This window comes from Desmodus rotundus, chromosome 2 (genome assembly GCF_022682495.2).
Source record: "Desmodus rotundus isolate HL8 chromosome 2, HLdesRot8A.1, whole genome shotgun sequence".
NCBI classification, from domain to species: Eukaryota; Metazoa; Chordata; class Mammalia; order Chiroptera; family Phyllostomidae; genus Desmodus; species Desmodus rotundus.
Window position 1 is genome coordinate 117,364,830 of NC_071388.1, and position 13,440 is coordinate 117,378,269.

The following is a 13,440-nucleotide window of genomic DNA, read 5'->3' on the forward strand; positions in this document are numbered from 1 at the left end:
ACAATCTGTGAGAAATGGATAAATTTCTAGACTCCCAAGCTCATTTTACAAGGCCAGCATTATCCTAAATCCAAAACCAGATAAAAACACTACAAAGAAAATTATAGACCAATATCCCTAAAGAACACAGATGCTAAAATCCTCAACAAAATTATTACCTAACAAGACCCAGCAATACATTAAAAAGATCATACACCATGATCAAGTTGGATTTGTTGAAGGAATGCAAGGTTGTTAAAATACCTGCAAATCAAAAAACATAATACATCACATAAATAAAATAAAGGATAAAACTACGTGATCATATCAATAGTTGCAGAAAAAGCATCTTTTTAAAAATTATTTTAATGTTTTATTCATTATGCTATTACAGTTGTCCCATTTCCCCCCCTTCATTCTACTCCATCCTGCACAGCCCCTCCCTCTCACATCCCCCCCACCCTAGTTCATGTCCATGGGTCATACTTATAAGTTCTTTGGCTTCTCCATTTCCTATACTATTCTTACCCTCCCCCTGCCTATTTTCTGCATACCATTTATGCTGCTTATTCTCTCCCTCCCGCCTTCCCCCTCTTTCCCCTTTTGACTCCCCTATTGATAACCCTCCATGTGATCTCCATTTCTGTGGTTATGTTCCTGTTCTAGTTGTTTGCTTAGTTCGCTTTTGTTTTTGTTTTAGGTGTGGTTGTTAATAACTGTGAGTTTGTTGTCATTTTACTGGTCATATTTTTTATCTTCTTTTTCTTAGATAAATCCTTTAACATTTCATATAATAAGGGCTTGGTGATGATGAACTCCTTTAACTTGACCTTATCTGAGAAGCACTTTATCTGCCCTTCCATTCTAAATGATAGCTTTGCTGGACAGAGCAATCCTGGATGTAGGTCCTTGCCTTTCATGACTTGGAATAGTTCTTGCCAGCCCCTTCTTGCCTGTAAGGTCTCTTTGGAGAAATCAGCTGACAGTCTTATGGGAACTCCTTTGTAGGTAACTGTGTCCTTTTCTCTTGCTGCTTCTAAGATTCTCTCCTTATCTTTAATCTTGACTAATGTAATTATGATGTGCCTTGGTGTGTTCCTCCTTGGGTCTCTCTTTGGGACTCTCTGAGCTTCCTGGACTTCCTGGAAGTCTATTTCCTTTGCCAGATTAGGTAAGTTCTCCTTCATTATTTGTTCAAGTAAGTTTTCCATTTTTTGTTCTTCCTCTTCTCCTTCTGGTATCCCTATAATTAGGATGTTAGAATGTTAAAGATGTCCTGGAGGTTCCTAAGCCTCTCCTCATTTTTTTGAATTCTTTTTTCTTCATTCTTTTCTGGTTGGATGTTTCTTTCTTGCTTCTGGTCCACACCATTGATTTGAGTTCCAGTTTCCTTCGAATCACTATTGGTTCCCTGTACATTTTTCTTTGTTTGCCTTCATTTTTTCATCTAATTTGTGACCAAATTCAACCATTTCTGTGAGCATCTGATTACCAGTGTTTTGAAGTGTGCATCTGATAGGTTGGCTATCTCTTCGTTGCTTAGTTGTATTTTTTGTGGAGCTTTGATTTGTTCTTTCATTTGGGCCATTTTTTGTCTCAGCACACTCATTCTTTTCTATTAACAACTGCTGTGATATTATTAAACCTGGTAAGCTGTTGAGTCACAGTAAATTTTCACACTCTATTATCTATTTCTGATTTACCTTGGGATAGTCACTTCATCTTTCTGAGCCCCAAGTTCTTTATTCATAAAATGATAAAACTGTGTATAACAAATAACCTACATTGTCCTATACAGTAGCCATGCCACATATGACAACTACACACTTGAAATATGACCCATATTACTAACAAATCGTTCTAATTAAATTTATTAGGGAGACACTGGCTAATTACATCATATAAATTTCAAGTGTACAATTCTATAATACAATAAATCATCTGTATCATTATATTGTGTGGTCACAACCCAAAGACTAGCCTCCTTATATCACCATGTATTTGCCCCTCTTTACCCTCTTCATTCTCCCTTGACCCTCTTCCTCTTTGCATCTATGAGTTTGTTTCTGATGAATTTTTTTTAACCAAGTTAAATTTAAATGGTCACGTTTGGCTAGTGGTTGACTTTTTGAGTGGTGTAGGACTACATGATTTCTAAATTCACTTCTAGTTCTAAAATTTACATGATCTCTAAATTCCCTTCTAGTTAAAAAATTCAATCATTTGTAATTTCCAGCATTAAAAAAGATTATTTTCTTCCTAAAGTAGAATAAATAAATGAACCGTATATCAAATAAATAACACAACCACACAGGCAAAAAAATGATCCAACCCTAGTCAAGAATATTGAACACTTGAACAGGTAGATCAAGTGTTGTCCTGTAACCAAGAAGTTGTGGGTTCAACTCCCAGTCAGGGCACATGCCTAGGTTGCAGGTTTAATCCCTGGTCCAGGCACATATGATCCCCACTCCAGGTGAGTACAGGAAACAACTAACTGATGCTTCTCTCTCACATCGATGTTTTTCTCTCCCTCCCTTCCTGTCAATCTAAAAGGAATGAAAAAATGTCCTCAGGTGAGGAAAAAATAAAAAAGAATACTGACTGCAATATTCTTGACTAGGGTAGATAAAAGTTTTGTGTAAGGAACCAGACAAAAAAATATTTTAGGTGTTACAGGCCTTAATGATCTGCCACAACTATGCAATTCTACCTTTGTAGCAAAAATGTAGCCATATATAGTATGTAAAGAAACAAGCATGGTTTGTTCCAATAAAACAATACTGAAGTTCAAATTTCATATAATTTTCATAATTTTGTTATGAAATATTACTTTATAAACATTAAAAGTGTAAAAATTAGTCTTAGTTCATAAGTCATACTAAAACAGGTGGCAGGGCAAATTTGACCAGAGGACCAGTTTGCTAACACCTGTTCCTGACTACATAAATCACAGTAGGATTCAGTCTCAGAATAAATTGACAGAAATGTTAAAAGAAAAAAAAAAGCATAAACTTTACTTAGTAAGTTTGTTGTTGGTAGTGCTCTTGATGCAGTATTCTGAAACTATTTTGTGTGTATTATATGATTGAACAAATGTATAAATACATTAATGCTGTTGGGAACCAGGGATCTCACTATAGAAGACAGGATATCAGTTATGGCATGGGAGAAAGTTGTAGTATTAAATTGGAATTAAAGATATTGATTATCATCTCATTTAAAAACATGTATTTGTGACCTGACTGGTGTAGCTCATGGGTTGGACATCGTCCTGCTAAATGAGGGATCGCCAGGTTTGATTCCCTGTCAGAGCACATGCATGATGGGTTACAGGCTAAGCCCCTGGATGAGGGAGTGAGAGAGGTAACCAATAGATGTTTCTCTCGCACATGGATGCTTCTCTCCCTCTCTTTCTCCCTCCCTTCCCCTCTCTCTAAAAATATATAAATCAAATGTTTTGAAAGATTAAAATTAAAATTAAAGATAGTATTTGCTATCTCTGTCCACTAATAGAATCTAGAAGCAAAAATACTCCAATAACAATGAAGATACCTAATGCCCTATGTACTATTCTACACTAAAAGGAATCAGACCTCCTTGGGAGAAATGGTTGATTCCAGATCTGGGGCAAGAAAAAAATTACAAAGTCAGGTTAAATATCTTGTGCCAGTAATAAAGAAGTCCTCAAAATCTGATGGGAACAAGTCAAAAAACATGAGAAGCAGTTTAAAAGGGCTCTTACCAGCCAAATGAGACAATTTAAGTTTCAAAATAAGTAACAACAAGAATAGATAAAACTCTGAATAAAACGAGAAGCCATAGGTCTAACTTGATACTAATTTTCTTAAGGGAAAGGAATAACCCTTCTTTGTAGAATATTATCAAATGATAAATGTCAAAAGAATAACAGAAATAGAAATTTACCATTTTACAGTTACCATAACTGATTCAGGCAGGAAGTATCAATGAATGCTAAAATCACTGGGTGAAAGTTTGTTGGGGAACAAGATACACACATAATCTGAAAGTATTGTCCCAAAGACTACTTATTAATTATAAAGAAGAAAGTTAGCTTTAAAATAAAAACCCTGTCAAATCTTGCCTTAACCAAACGATCTTGTTTAACATCTTCAAAATGAATGTCATAAGCACCATGTTATACGGTGAGAACAGAAAGTCTATGTAATATTCCTGCCAAAAATGTTTAACCTGAATCTAATTATGAAAAAATGAAATTAAAATAATCAGACAAAACCAAATGAGCGACATTCTACAAAACAACTGGCTTGGATCCTGGACGGGTGGCTCAGGTGGTTGGAACATCATCTTATACATACACCAATTGGCTGCAGGTCATTATCATTATCAGGTCAGAGCACAACCTAGGTTGCAGGTTCGATCCCCATTCAGCACGTAATCAATGTTTCCCTCTCACAAAGAGGTTTTTTTCTCTCTTCCTCCCCTTTCCATTCTCTCTAAAGTCACTAAACATATCCTTGGGTGAGGATTAAAAAAAAAAAACACAAAAAACTGACTTGGATCCTTTCAAAATGTGAGGAGGATGAAGAAGGAGATGTAGAAGGCTGGGAAAGTGCTGTATAATAAAGAGACATAACCACCAAATGCTACATGTAGTCCTTGATTCATGGTTGGGTGCGGGAGAAGCATGAAGGACCTGATTGGAAAATTGAAGAAATTTGAATATGGACTGTATATCAGATTAAAGTACTGTGTCAATGCTAAATTTCCTGAGTGTGATCATATGGTTATAAAGAAGAATGTGTTTATTCCTAAAAGGTGCATGTTTGCATGCTGACGCATTTAGGGGCAAAGTGTTACAATCATGTTTGCAATCTTGAAAATGTTCAGGAATTTTAAAAGTATACACAGAGAGATACAGCAAAGTAGCAAAATGTTAGCAACTGGTGAATCGATATGAAGGGTACATGGGTGTTTAGTATACTATTCTTGCTACTTTTTCATAGGTTTGAAAGTTTTCAAAATGAAAAGTTGTGAGTAAAGAGTAAGAAAACTATTCCTTTCAAATTCTGTTTTTACACTTAACAAAAGCAGACACAGTAAAACCTTTACTATCTAAAATTACCAAGCAATTAACAGCTCACAAAAAGTTCTCTGGAGAGTTGACAACCCTTTAGACCTATTTTAAATGGAATATGCTAAGCAAACCATCTGCTCTGCAATAACCTTAATTTATTATATATACTATTCTTTGGATGTAACTAAGTTAAAATGCTGATAGTGTAAAACACTGGACTGAATAACTTAGCTTGTTGCTATAACACTATACAGTATTCAGTGAAAGTTCCCTCAGCCCTTTAGAACTGAGTTTTGCAATATAAAACTGAATGGGTCAGATTCTCTTATGGCAGTGCTATCAAAACTATGAGGAATAAAACTGATACCCTGAAGAAGGGGGGAAAAAATCAAATTTAATAGTTTTGCTGTAAAATTTATCTCTTTAATATACCAAATACATTTATATTGCACTTATTATGCAATAACTTGTTACATAATAAGAAGCTTCTTATTTAAGAAATGGTAGCCCCAGCCTGACAGCTCACTTGGTTAGATCCCACTATGCAAAGGCTGCAGGTTTGAGCCCCCATTAGGGTACATACAAGAATCAACCAATGAATGCATAAATAAGTGAAACAACAAATCAATGTCTCCCTCTCTCTCCCCCTCAACCTCAAAGAAATAATAAATAAAACTTTAAAAAAAAGAAAAGATACACACTACAACAAAAAAGCACCCTAGATAATCATGTGCAAATCAATTAACTGAGACATGAATGCATAGCACTGGACCTGAACATGTTGATTCACTGACATACAGACAGCATTTTCCAGACGTCCTGTGTATGTCCTCTATTCAACTGTTACTGACCTGTTAAGAATACCGAATTTGAATGTCAAAATAAATTTGATCCTCACTGTAAACTGTTTCAACATCAGAATCTAATTTGAACTATTTCTCACAACAAATTTATTTACCTGTGGCTTCTCCTTTCTTTGCTTCTTAATCTTTACCTCATTATTTCCTATTTATACATTACAATATTTAAAGTACGTTGTGTGTGTGTGTGTGTGTGTGTGTATGACAGAGTAAGAGAGAGAGAGAAATAGATACAATAGAGAGACAAAGACAGACACCTAGAACCACTAAGGCCCACAAAGATTTCCCTAATCCTGTGCCTTCAATATACCTATTCATTCATATAAACATGTCAACAGCTTCTCATGGCTAGACACAGTACTAGATGCTAGAGATATAAATATGTATACATCTAGATCTCTGCCCTCAAGGAGCAGAGACTTTATATAATTCAGTAAAACAGTACACTAAAAAAGATACAAACAAACTGTTTAGTGAGTCAAAGAACTGTCTTTCCTGTCTGTAGCTCATTACAGGCAGACCTCAGTTCTTGAACATCTCCCATTTCAAACACTTTGGTTCTCGACCAAGTTGTTCATGGTAAAAATGTTGTGGTTGTCAAACAAAATTTCGGTTCTCAACCCAACAACTCTTTCATGTTATTATATATCTATAATAGAAAACAATGATTAGGTTTTCGAACAAATTGCTTCTGAAACAGCCTTCCAGAACAAATTAAGTTCAAGAACCAAGATTCCACTGTACCTGACTGCCACTAGTGCTTTCCCTCTCCCTCCTCCCCACTTTCTAAATTTCTGTTCTTTAGTCTCCTCTAGATGAGATTCCAACAATAAAGTTAGCCGATCTTTCACAAATACCACCCGTCAATAAAAACATTCTTTTCCTTTTCTAAAACAGGCCAACCGTGTAGTAGCAGTATATGTGGTATCATTTTGAAGGCTTTGGTACTCCTTTCTTCTTCATCAAAAATTAATTTTAGTTACAGGATTAGTGTAGAGCATTTTTTAGATGAAAAATAAAAGAACGCTGGCCTCTAGAGTTTTTATCCTTTGTTTAGAAAGCAATGCTCTCATACAAGCAGAGTTTTCTATGTAACTGAACACGAACAATAAAGTTCACAGCACCTAAATATTTAATGAAATGTTTCAGACTCCAGGTTGAGACTCACTGGCTAACAAATCGATTTAGTGGGTCAAAGCAAATATTTTTAACAGAATAGAGTAAATTAGAAGTAATCGAAAAATTAAAGATGGAAGTGTCTTATGACCCAGTGATTCCACTTCTGGGTATATATCTGAAGAAACCCAAAACACTAAATTGAAAGAATTATATATATCCCTATGTTCACTGCAGATTATTTACCATAGCCAAGATATGGAAGCAACCTAAGCGCCCATTAAGAGATGAGTGGATTAAAAAGTTATGATATTGATATATAAAAATATATATAATAGATTTATATATATAATGGAATATTATTCAGCCATAAAAAAAGAATGAAATCATACTATCTGTGACAGGAAGGATGGACCTGGAGTGTATTATGCTAATTGAAGTAAGTCAAACAGAGAAAGACCAATACCATATTATTTCTCTTATATGTGGACTCTAAAGAGCAAAATAAACAAACACAAAATAGGAACAGATACAGAGAACAGACTGATGGCTGCCAGAGAGGAAGGGGGTTGGTGGGCTGGGAAAAGGGTGAAGGGATTAAGAACTATAAATTGGTAGTCACAGAACAGTCCTCGGTATGTAAAGTACAGCACAGAGAACACAGTCAATGACACTGTAATAACTATGTACATGAAATATCAGAAGGAACACTTTGTAGGGTATGATTTTTTGACCACTACACCCAAAATCATACAAAATAATACTGAATGGAAACTGTAATTGAAAAATAAAATTTTAAAAATAAGGTAATAAGCAGGAAATGTAGGAATAAGGATGTAATTTTAAATATATTATTCAAAAAAGATATAACTGAGTATTTCATTTGTGAGAGATTTGAAAGGGAGTAAGGAAGTGAAACATGTGACACTCTGCCTGGAATACTTGGGAGAAAGGTATTTTAGAGGACAGAGAAGAACAAGCACAAAGACCTGAAGTGGGGCCTATCTGGCCTGTTTCAGGAACAGCAAAGAGACCAGTGAGTATGCCTTGAGACAAGTGAACAAGGAGAGTGGTCCAAGTTGAGTTCAGAGAAAGAACAGGAGGCACAGATCATGTAGGGAGGGCCTCACTGGCCATGGTAAAAATTGCAACTGTATTTACTCTAAGTAAGATAGGAAGCCATTATAGGACTTTGAGCAAAGGAGTATGATCATTTCCCTCCTAGGGGTGTACCTGGGCATCTCTGGGCCACACTGGAAGAAGAAGAGCTGTCTTGGGCCACACCGTAAATACACAAACACTAATGAAAACTGATGAGCGAAAAAACAGTGTAAGTAAATTTACAATTTTGTGTTGGGCCGCATTCATAGCCATCCTGGGCCACATGTAGCCCATGGGCCACAGGTTGGACACCCCTGCTAGATAAGTTTTCAATTTGCAGCATTTCTTATTGACAGGCTAGAAGTGAAAAGCTGAGTATGTCATAAGCATGCAACTGTGCTAACAAAAAAACAGTTAATTATCTACAATATTATAAGTTGGCTTAAAAAAAATCACATTAAGACCCTGCCAGATAAATGAATAAAAAATTTGAAGAATGTATGTAACAAGAAATGAAATTAGTAAAAAACATGAAAATATTCAATATCACTAAAAAGAAATTCAAAATAAACCAAAGTAACATTTATCACCAATTGCCAGGGAAATAGGTGGTAGTGAAAACTGGTCATGTCAACAATCCTGTACCTGAAACCTACAGTTTCAAAACACTTTCAGAACTTTTTTGAATTTCACAACATTTGGATTATGGAGATGTGATGTGGTTGGGTCTAGGGTAACTCCCTGTATTAACCATACTGCTAATTTAAAATTTCTTACAGAACCTTAAGAATGTTCACCTTCAGTGGAATAAGTTAAAAACTAAACAGCCTCCCATCTGTTATCAAGTTTGGCTAGCAAATTAATGAAAAACTTTTGTTTTTCAGGGCCCTGGGGTTCTCAGAATTGCATATATGGAACTATATAGACCTATCCAATTATTCTGTAAACAACTATGCTGACACAGATGAAAAAGCATGTGATAGCCAGATGCAAAATGGGTCACAATATCAGAATGCCTGGGCATACTCCTCCAAATCACAAAACCCTTCCCAATGAAGATTACCCATTTCCCTACTAGCTGCTGTTAGTAAGCCACTGCAACTCAGAGCAGTATGTATTGGGCTAGAAAAGGCACAATAAGTTTGAAATGAAAATAAACCAAGCATACAGATTTTTAATATTTCAATGTAAATAAAACAATATGGGCATCCTTGGAGTTTGTAAAAAACATTTTACTGCCATGAGATAAGAAATAGACAAAAAAGAAAAAGACAAAAAAAATCAACATTACTTTAAAATCTGGTATTTCCCAAATAATTTTAATCTTCTTGGAAAATTCATTCATTTTATTCACTGAAAGTATCATCAGTATTAATTAGCACATATGTGCAAGGCACTGTGCATCGCAGGGAATATCCTGGAGAGGTAGACAAGGGCCAAACATGAGTTTAGATTTTTATATTAACATGCAGATGGAGAGGCAATAAAAAATTCTGAGCAGGGGTGTAATGTGATCAGATGTGCAAGTCAAATCATTATGGCTACAATGTATAGGAAGATTACAAAGGGCAAGACCACTCATAGAACGTACTTTAGGAGACTATTGTACAAGTCCAGATGAGACATGATGATCTTTGTTTAAAATCACCCCCCAAAATTTCAGGAGTTTTGCACAAGCTTCATATTGCCAAAATGAAACTCAAGTGGTGACAAGGTTACTACAGGGAAAATTAGGGGAGAAAAGGATACTCAATAGTAATGATGAGAGCCAATCCAGACAAAGGAAGTAAAAAATGGTATCCAACGCTTACAGTAACATGCAAATAGGCAGTGATCCTGGCAAGCAGGGCCTTATTGTAGAAGTCAGATAAACAGGTAGCATCCCAGTAATCAGAAAAAATACAACAGCAGAATATATCTAATTTTATAGTTCTCGATGAAAGGCTTATAGGAGAGAGGTCCAGATGTAAGATTGGAGTTCAGGAATTCAAAAATAGGAGACAGAAAATAGGACAGCAGCAGAAAAGACACAGATTCTGGACTGAAATTAACCTACTTTCAAAACCTAAATCTGCCATTTTCTAGCTGTGAAGTCTGGACAACTCAGCTTTTTGAGCCTCAACTTCTTCATCTCTAAAAAGGAAATTACACTACCCACTCCACAGGGTTGCTGGAAGAATTAAATGAGATATACTTTACAACGCCCAGTACAGTTCAACAAATTATCAGTTTCATCCCTTTCTCTTTTTCTTCCATTTTTCACCTAAGCTATTGAAATAGAGAACTGTTTTGCTTGACCACAAAGTTTGAAAGGCTTATCTAACGAGGCATTAAAGGACTGAACAAAGATAGGTCATTAATGCAAAATGCCTTATAAAAGCACTAGCTCATAAAGAGGTGAAAATGTCACACAAGTAAAAGGACCTAAAAAACTGAAGGAGAGTTTTAATTAAGATTAGTCTAATAGTATATCCACACAATAGAACATGTCACTGTATTTAAAAAAAAAAAAAGGAAAAGAAGAGAAAAGAAAGGAGAGCTGTCTGTATACTGAAGTCAGAAGATCTCTAAGATATATTTTAAATCAAAAAATTATTAAGTATAACATTAATATAGTATGCTGCCTTCCACACAAAAGGTAGAGGAGGAAAGTATTAATCTATAATTGTATTCTGTTTCTATTTGCATAAATACTGGTATAATATACAAAAAATAAAATTGATTACCTATAGAGAAAAGAGAGGGGTAGAGAGTAGTACTGGGACTTCTCAATATAACTGTTGTATATTATTTTAATATTTGCCTTGGCTGGTGTGGCTCAGTGGACTGAGTGACAGCCTGCGAACCAAAGGGTCACTGGTTCGATTCCCAGCCAGGGCACACACATGCCTGGGTTGTGGGACAGGTCCCAATAAGGGGTGCACAAGAGGCAACCACGCATTGATATTTATCTCCCTCTCTTTCTCCCTCCCTTCCCCTCTCTCTAAAAATAAATAAAATCTTTTAAAATATTGAACAAAACAGCCATATTACCAATTAAAAAAGGAAATAAAATTTAAAATTTTTAAAAGACTTGAGAGACCTGAGTGTTCTGATAATGTATTCCACTACACTTGTTAAATATGTATGACTTGTCTGTATATATTTTAGCTGTATACTAACACATAGTTAACTGTGACTTATCTGTATATATTTCTAGCTGTATAATAGATTTTAAGTTCTTCCAAAGAAAGAAGTATAATCTCCTTGAGGATAAAGATCATGTCTCATTCATTCTTTAATTCTTTTAATTCCCCTGCTAACCAGTGTCTAGCACTTAGCTGGTGGCTCAAAGAATACATTAAACTGACTCTGGATTGTCTAAATGCTTTCATTCAAAGTTATCTCCAGTCCTGGATATATTTTTAAACTGTACTGCTGGTGACCTGTTTATGTACAAGACTACATCTATAATTCAAAATGGAGACTTGACTTGGAGTGGTGAACACAGAATACAATATACAGACGATGTACTATAGATTTGTACACCTGAAAGCTATATAATTTTATTAACCAAGGTCACCCCAATAAATTCAACGAAAAAATCCAAGTTTTTTAAAAAATCAGGAAAGCTATTAACAATTGTTTAACAAAAAGTCAAGATATTAAATTTAACTGTTAATAAAATAAGATTAACAGTGACCCCTGAGTTACTCCAAAAACTCACCATAAGATGGTAATCATTTGAAATGGGTCAGGGAACTAGCCCAGATGCTTACCAAAGTCCCTTCATTCAGGCATTTCTTTGATAGTACGTAGGTATTGCTACCTAGTTTTACTAACCCATCTTTCAAAAGCCATTATAGTTTCTTTTTCTTAATTCCAAAAAAATGTTAAGCTAAATGTATCCTTTAAAAAAAAAAAAAAAGGTATTTTTCTTGATTCTGTCCCCCTACTCTCCATGACTCAAAAGATCCTTATGACCAAATTTCTTAAGAGTTTCCCGGTCTATACTCATTGTATGTCATTTCCTCAATTTAGTTTCTTATCACACACCACTACTGTAACTGTTCTACTAAAACAACGAATCTCAAACTTTAGTATACTTCAGAATAACCATAGCAGCATTTAAGCAAATCTCCTATGCAACCATCTCCCCACTCCACACTCACCCTTTTGAGACTCTATAAGGTGTACAATAAAATCTGAGGAACTGATCATTTTAATCAGTATCTCATTTGATTCTGATTCAGGTAGAATGCCTGAACACACCTGAAACCCAACTAGCTTTTAGGTCACTGATAACTTTCCAATAGTCACATCCAAAACACTTTCTCTCTTTCAGCAGCATTAACATTTTCCTGTAAGTCCTTTATTCACCACTTTCTACCACATAACTAGACTGTCTTCTCTCACCACCATTCTATCTTCTTTACTTGCTTCTTCACTTCTGAGATCCCTTAACCTTTAAAAAATGAGTGGTTGGGGGCTCTGTCAGTGACCCCCTTTCTAATTTGACACAAACTTTGTAAGCAGTAATAGTCCCACCCATTGCTTCAACTACCACCTACACACAACCCTAAACCCTGCATTTTGAATCCAAACTATTTTCAGGAAGAGGCTATGCAGTATGAAAGAAAAAAGAAACAGAAAAGATGCTTCAACATCACATATCTGAATTCAAAATATTTGCTCTACTATTTACATGGTACTATGCCTAGAGTCACACACCCTTCTGAATTTCAGTTTTGTTCTCCTTTAAAACTGGAGATAACATGTTTCTAACAAATTTTTGTTCAGATTAAATGAGAAGTTCCATATCCTTACTAGCGCAAACTTGAAAGCATCCCTGAGGACCTTTTGGCATAGGCCTCAGAGGTGTCAGACAAGGGACAACTAGCCTAAGGTTGGGAGACTGGCACAGCGAAGGGGTTTGAGCAAATAAGTAAATATACTGAGAATAATGGGAGCCAATCTCTCACTGCTGGAGAAGGGATTTATAAATACAGAAAGAGCAAGACAAGAACGAACTCTGATGTGTTGGACTGGAATTAGATGTATCAGTGTTAACTTTTTAAATACATGTACAAAGATACAGAAAGAAATTCAGGTATGTACCTACATACACGTATTTTCTAGCTCTCTCTGCCCTAGAAGTAATTGTACCCCAGAAGAAATAAGCACAGTAGACATCCAAATCTTCATTTCTAAGTACCACATCCACTAAAAGAAATCACGATTCCTCGGAAAAATGCATGATTCCAGAGCTGGGACAGGAAAAGTACAAAATAAGTCTGAAATATCTTCTTGTGCCAGAAAGTAAGGAAGTTCTGAAAGGATGGGGAC

The 13,440-nt window shown here is 35.5% G+C and overlaps 1 protein-coding gene across 5 annotated transcripts in view; it reads right to left on the minus strand.

Moving 5' to 3' along the window:
- Nucleotides 1-13,440, minus strand: part of PTPN4 (protein tyrosine phosphatase non-receptor type 4) — a 249,822-nt gene that overhangs the window by 222,448 nt on the left and 13,934 nt on the right. The gene's annotated exons all lie outside the window — the stretch shown is intronic.